This window comes from Diadema antillarum, unplaced genomic scaffold (assembly GCF_040938485.1).
Source record: "Diadema antillarum isolate AM-2024a unplaced genomic scaffold, OU_Dant_1.0 seq00000340_RagTag, whole genome shotgun sequence".
NCBI lineage: Eukaryota > Metazoa > Echinodermata > Echinoidea > Diadematoida > Diadematidae > Diadema > Diadema antillarum.
In genome coordinates, this window is record NW_027271353.1 from 118,297 (window position 1) to 126,415 (window position 8,119).

The following is an 8,119-nucleotide window of genomic DNA, read 5'->3' on the forward strand; positions in this document are numbered from 1 at the left end:
AATTCAGCGTGTTTTTCTGCTTTTTAGCCGTGCCAGTCATTCCCGGGCAACGTTCAGTGATTGCCAAAGCTGCATTCATCACTCATTCAGTCACAGTAATGCACTAGTGTTAAGCTTTCTTCACGATTATGCACATGCTACATGTACATGTACTGTGCACCAATTTCATAAACACCGGCATTGTGTTATGCATGATACACACGTGTGCATACGTACACACAATATGATATGTACATTGTATGTAAGTATTTATAGATGTATACAATGATGATACATGCATGTAAGCAATGCACACAAAGTTGGATTACCTGTCTATAGCGGCCACCTGTCTATAACGGCCACTTTTTACGTATCCCTTGGGTGGCCGCTATAGACAGGTTTGACTGTATTTGAATTCATTGATATACAATGTACAAGTCTCATTTTATAATCATTTGGTTGTCAACACAAACCACCAGATCATGCTCAGAATATGCCAGTACAAATAATTTTCCTGTAAATAAAAACTGCTCGAAAGTCTTTCTGAGTAAGTAATTGGCTAATGCATTCTCTTACAATTTTGAGTAGTATTCTACATACTACATTTTACTTTTGAGACATACATTTTTTTTACAGATTTTTGTCTAGCTCCTGTTCTCTGCACACAAACATAATTGCTGCTGAAAATATTAAAAGGGACAATGAACTGCTGCTCACTGAGTTTGTTGTGACTGATGAATGAAGCATCCACAAACTGAAGTGCTCTTTTTGGACATTTGTTTATTAACACCTGCAAAACATTGCATTACAACTTCTCTGCAGCATGGAAATAAAAATGTCGAATTGTGGGATATCTAGATTTGATGTACATTGTACATTGTATTACAAGCAATCATTAATTGTTGTGCTAAGATTTCTAGCACAATAAAATCTTCTTGCATAATGTCTTATAAATTACCTTCACTCATTGCTCTTTGCAACCAGAGTACACTGCTGTACAAAATACAGTTTTTACTTTTTAATTCAACAAAATAGTGAGTTTCTAGTTGGTTTTGTTTGCCTCAGAGTACCAGAGTTTACGATGCTTATCAATGTAAATGTATACTTAGTATACTGCATTTATTACCTCCGCCGAGGGAGGAGGTTATGTTTTCGTTACCATTAGTTTGTTTGTTTGTTCGTTTGTCTGTCCGTGTGCAAAATAACTCAAAAAGTAGTGAACGGATTTGGATGAAACTTACAGGAAAGGTTCAGAATGACACAAGTAACAAATGATTAAATTTTGGTAGTGATCCGAGAATTTGGGGGGAATTTATGAAGGATTTTTGACATTTTGGCAGGTAAGGTCAATGAACTTGGGAGTTCAGGCTGCACGTATTTGAGGTTTGCATGCGCGCACTATAAAGTGCATGCTCTAGTTTCTGCTAGGGCGAGGCGCGCCGTTCAGCTGAGGGTTTATGACATAACAAAGGCTTCTATATTGGGAAATCGGGTGACTTTCAGCACACAATGCTATAAGTATGTATGGGTGGAAATCACTGATATCTCTATGGAAGAACAAGATCAGTGGTGGAAATGAGCTGCATGCTTGGCGGAGGTCTGCGCTCTCAGAGTGCTTTTCTAGTTGTAAAAATGTTTTCCACACACTACACAAAACAAACAGAACAATGAATGATAATGCTGAAGCATCTATATACTGTTACACTGTACCTGTATATTACCAGGTACAGTCATATCTCAATCCCTATGCACGGCAATCTGCATACAAAAGCTACAGAGATTGATGCAAATGATATGCCATATCCTTCTCCTGAAATTACAGAAAGTATATCTATGACATATCCTTAATCACCTCACCTCATTAAAGGGGGCCTCCAGGCTAAGGGAAACTTTTGTTTACCTCGATACACTTGTAGAACTATTTTGTGCTAAGAAATGACGATAGCATACAGCATGACAGTACACTATACAAGTTCAATCTAAATGATTTCCTGCAATCAGCTGTAGTACACATGTAGTTTGGACTGCAAGCCTCTTTCTACCTCCTTTGACTATTTGCCAAACAGTGATACAGTGTATTTACACGGAAGCTGGTTCATCTTTGGATCAATTCAAAGTTTGCCAACTTTCACAACAGTTGAGCCAAAAGAGAGTTCTAACTATTCAGTACAATGTCCATCATTCATATTGTCATAAATCTCATGTCACTCTTTCATTAACTTGACATTTGCAACCACATAATTTCTTCTGGTAAGGGTAATGGACATCCAAATAATAAGAGGTAGTACCTATATAGCTACAGAGTGCAGTTTGTGGCCCCGTGAAAACATTCAAAAATGAGCTGGTAGTAATATCCTACATCCCTGCAAGTACTGTAACTCCTATCAAGCTGTTACACATCAATACAATTTGTATGAATACCATATTAGGATGTATTCTTAGTTTGGCTTGTAATACTTTGACTCCATTCTCGTTACATCAGTGGTTTCATCATCGATGACAAGGTAACCATGTGAAAATACCTAATATCTTATTGAAATAGAGTTTAAGTAACAGACACATAGAGGAAAGAATTTTCTTTGCCTACATTCTTTTATCCTAATTCAAATGTGTGTATTTTGTGGTGGGACAATATAAAATTACACTATTAAAGTGCATGGGTTAAAATGATTTTGATCAAGAAGACTACACACAAATTTCATGACAGACCTACAGAATGTAAAAAATATATATACAATTGGATTTTTTGCATTGATAATTTCCAACTATAACTAATCTGTCTGAATGCTATTTTAGAGTCTAAAACACCATTTAGACTTCCTTTATTTTGTAGAAAACCTGATTCAATTTGGTTAAGCGGTCACAGAGAAATGTGGATCATTGTAAAGCATGTCATGGGTCTGATTTTTCCAAGTTTAGCACTTGGATGCACTTGGAAATGCATATTAATTTGTGAACAGATTGCACGAACTTGGAGGGAAGGGATTCCTGACATTAAACAAAAATCCCTATTTCTCTTTGACTATTGAAGTAAACCAAATAGGGTTTTCTGTAAGATGTGGGTATTAAGTTACAGTTTCATATCCTGAAATTGTATTCGGATTGATATACTAATTTTAAAGTTATCATTGTGGAGGGTCCTTGTAATCTTTTTGGAACATACAGTACTTACATAAATATATATAAAATTACTTCCTTATATTCAAAAGGCACTGAGGGAACACACACTGAATTGGAAGATGCACCATTTGCTGTTTAAAACATGTGTGTGTGTGTGTGTGTGTGTGTGTGTGTGTGTGTGTGTGTGTGGATGTATATGTGCATGGGGGGGGGGGGTGAAGAAGAAAGAGACTGGTGAGACTGGTCTCATGACAGTTAGTCACATAGTCTACAGTGGTTACGTCAAATGCTCCTAGCAGCATCTTGCATCATAATGACCACAGTGCAAACAGCAAGATTTTGTCATCTCCTGCACTCAACAAATACAGGAGTAAATTCACTATGCAAATATAGGTTGTAAAGTGGCATGCTCTTCTGTAGAGTAATATCCTTTGACCTTTGTACTCGGGAGGCGGAAGAGTACAAGTTTTGAGTGACTGCAAGGTGAAAGTCCACTCTTCAGCTGGTAGGAATGATAGACCACAACAATACTTTTACCAGCCTTTTTTTAAAAAGATAATCCACCTTCATACAATTGATAATAGCATATAAATTTTTTTTTATTAATTTTTCGGTCAACATCCTGGCCTGCCCAAGAGCTTTGTGGCCTAAAAGTGGACCAAGCTGACCGGCTGATCTTATGAGAAGCAGATTATGGTGTTATGCCAGTCTTCTGTGGCACAAATGGCATGACACATTGTCAAAACAATGCTCTTGTATTGCACTATGAAACCCACAGATGTATTTTATGGTTGTTTCCATTCTTGATTACCATCTGCATACAAATGTATAGCATACAATATCATAAAACGTCTACTTCATATGACAGAAAGCGCACTGTGACAGTCAGAGTCAGATTGTGATTGATGATGTTGCAGGCTCCTACTGGTTGAAACTTTGGATGGGCAAGCTGTACAAACGTATATTGTACATATTGTGAAGTTCCTATTAGGGTTGTGTACGTCGTATGTGAATATAAAGCACACTGTGAATGGGTGTATCAAATCCATGTTCTATGATATAGGTACTGATCAATCTGCCCCTTGTTTAGTGGTTGGCCCTTCAAAAGAGAGAGTCTATATCTTCCATTCACTCTTCTATGCTGACATACAATTCATGAAGGATGGCAAGTAGGAAATGGGTAAAATTTCCTGTTGTACGTTTCCAAGTTTTTATCTGTTATCGCGATTAAGAAATTGGCATACATGCCTCTATTATACTCAAGGAATAAATAGCAGGCTCACAAATTTCATGATTTATTCCTCTTATGCACCAGTTCATATGTGCTTTATCCGGTAACAAGACCTTCAAGTTCTACTCTCCATAGCCACATTCGAACTACCGGTACTAAACGCATGTGTGTAAGTGGATCATAGTCTGCACAGCAGAGTGAATGGAAGATATTCTGTCTGTTGTGAGGAGCTGGCCGTATTTAAAAAATGACCATGCATTGAACAAGGCCACTGAACAAGACTAGTCAAGAGGCAGATTTATCGGTCTATCTACTGTACATCTATACGCTGAACTTTCTGCGTCGATTTCCACCGATGATCTTGCTCTTCCACAGAGATCAGCGATTTACATGTAATGTAACCAGGGCTTACCTCCTCCCTTGGCGGAGGTAAAAATACTACAAGGTAAAAGTTAGCTAGCTGAGTTTGAGCATTCATCAAATCACCTTTTTTTTTTTCTTTCCATGGACCATAATATCACCAATATAAAATGGCTATGAATTCAAAATGAATCACGATCTACTAGTACTATACATCATACAAAAAACATTCAATTAAACTTTCATACCTTTGGCCTATAACATAGTCATAGAATAAAATTTATAGCCTGCTGCCCAGACTGTTCTATAGTATAGGCCATTTACAGAAACACTATTTATCATTTTTTTAAAAAAATACTGTAAAAGTGGTTTCTTTCGCGTACAGAAACTTTCGCGGTTTCCATCGGTGCCGACTTTTTCGCATGTGTTTAAATTCGTGGTCGGTAATGATCGCGTTGTAACAAGCAACGGGTTCAAAACATTTTCGCGTGATGCTAAATTCGCGGTTCAACCTCAAAGCACGAAAAAAAAAACCACCGCGAAAGAAACCACTTTTACAGTACAGTAGATGTCCTAGTCCTAACGTTAATTGCTTTCATGAGATCCTCACTATCATTCAAGAAGAGTAAAGACAGTTGAAAGGGGCATAGATTGGGGCAGGTCTGCAGGGGCTACTCTGAGCAGGATGCCATGTCGGGCTTTGTGCCTTTGAATCATGATATTAAATTGTAACGTTTAGACAGCATTTTGTGACCAACTGAGGGTATTGCGCAATGCAACTTTGTAATCTGGTTTGTGTTGAAAGACTTCCTCTTGTTCCCCCCCCCCCCCCCCCCATGTCACGATATTTATGGTCATATTTGGTCATGCTATCAGCATACCTACTTGACCGAAAGATCGGTCTGTATCTGTCCGTTGGGGAATGTTCCGCGGAGACTGCGTCTGGCTTCAAGGATCCCCTCCGTATACGGAGGACAGCGTTAATGGCAAAATACAAAAGAGTCTTCCGGACAGACGGATCTTTCTGTCTACATACCTACTAACTGCGACCAGCCCCAACACGCAGTGTTGGGGCTGCGCATTGTACTGTAGCAGACATGATCATGACAGGCGAAGTATAGCGCCTAAAAATCAATATGAAATCGCAAAAATTCCGCAATATGAAGACTTACAGGTGAAGATGTAATGTTGAAGACTGACTGCGTTCAACTTTTGGTTCTGGTAATATTCCCTTTCTGCTCGGTTTGATGAGTTAAATGCGACTCGGTCGAGAGGAACTCGGGAGAACTACATCTTATACAGTAAATGGATTTGAGATTTGTGCGCATGCGCTGGCCATCAAGTCGTGTAGCTTTGTGGCAAGGCCTTATCATACTGTTGGCAAACCCTCTCGCTGTATACAGTATTGCGTTGCTTTCTGGGTGGGTGCGCGCGCGCACGCCTTGTCAGAAGGCTAAACGCATTGCGACTCCGCCAGCACATGAATATTTACGTGCGCAGTGTACTGCATACTGATTTCGAAAATGGTGAATGGGATGGGGAGCTAGGACTACGGACCCGTATATGGCCGTGAAAAAAACGTTTTTTCAAGATCATTGGACCAATGTGAACAAGAACAAGGTGAACGAAGGGTATTAATTAGATAAGAATCTTATGTATACTATAAAAGTACGTTTTTTCCTCGTGATATTCGAAACCTACGGAGGTGCGAAAATCTGTGACAGACTGTGTATGTTTTTCAAGCTTACCGATATGTAGCACTCTATTGACTCAGGACGCTCCCACAGTGTGTAACTGTGTATACGGAGCGTCCCGGGGTTACATACCGACTAGATCTAACATGTTAGTATAGTACGGGAAGCATGACGCTGAAGCAAGAGAGACTTGTCAGTGAAACATACAACTTAACGCTATCTGAGGTATCAGCATGCGGCAGGCATTACATTATAGCTGTAAATTTAAGTGTTATTGTTAGTTAGGCCCTACCGTTCCCCTTTGGCACTGCAGTTGATACTAATGTAATGATAGCAGTGCCAGTGCAGTGATGATACTCGCTTGCTCACTTGCTCCGTCCTCCGACGACGATGCGATACGCCTACCTAGCGAATACAGTAGTTGGCTAGTCAGCAGTGGTCCCAGTTTACACTCGTTTACTGTGGACGTTTCACATAGTAAGCCGGCCAGGTATCAACTGGAAGAAATCATGGCCGAAAACATAATAGATCCGGTGATGTATCAAGTAAAAACACTGTAAACACATACCATCAGCGTACTACTCTTGTATTTTATGACCAGGCAAATGCCGTCAACAGTGCATGAGAGGTTAGAAGCAGTAGCAGTCGGTCAGTCACAGTCTTTCTCAGCGCGCTTTGTAGACGGGGGACAGGGCTATCGGCGGACGATGACGGTACCGCTACCGATTCGAAGCCTTCGCGGTGCGCAGCGAGCTCGGCAAGCTACAAATCGTGTACTGTAAAACCGTGTGATCCGGCATCCGGGATCCCATTCATCAGTGCGTCAGCCGGCGCATAATGACAGTCACATGATGATGTCAACAGTACAACCTGTCGGGGTACAGGGTGCGCGCCACAGAACTCTTATTTTGTGTAAGAGTTGGTGCGCGCACATTATGACAAAGCGATTCTGCCTAACTGTTACAGGTGGAACTTACTGTAGTTAGTGTAGTATGGATTCTGAACCTCTGAGCAATATTGTACTCACAAAACACAGATATTTTTGCCGAGAGATTGTAAAAGATACGTAGAGATTCCACGTCAAAGGGTTCTGTTGAATCCCGATATCTTTTGTAGTGGTCCTCCCCGTAAGTCGACTGATAACCTGTGCTGTAGAACCTGTGATGGTATTGACCGACAAGTCTGTCTAAATTCCGCGAAAAACTTCTCATTTAATGACATTGCTGGGTCAGTTTATTAGCAAATGTGTGATATACTGATCTTATGCAAGTCTGAGGTTGAGACTACTGTATTATTATTTCCGCTCTTGCTCTCACCCTCTCTACTTCCAGCCCTGTTTTCTCTCCTCTCTGATAACAGTAACTCTCTGTTCTTCTGATGTCACACTATCTATCATCTTTCTCTTATCTACTGTAAGACGCCAGTGGTTAGACTTGATGCATTCCTTACTGACCACTGCTGACCACAACCCTTTCCGTTCCCATGGAACTCACTGTATAAAAGATGTACATAGACTGAAATAAAGTCTGTCCGGTAATTGCAGCCACTGAGTCAACGTCTACTCTCTTTTGCGTGCATATAACCTAGCTATATACATCACACATATACTAAGGTTATAATAAAATGTCATATTATATGAGAAGTTTTTCGCGGAATTAGACATACTTGTCGGTCAAGTGATGGAAGTGCTATATCCACCCAGATCTTCGAAAATGAAAGGCTTTATGCTCGCACC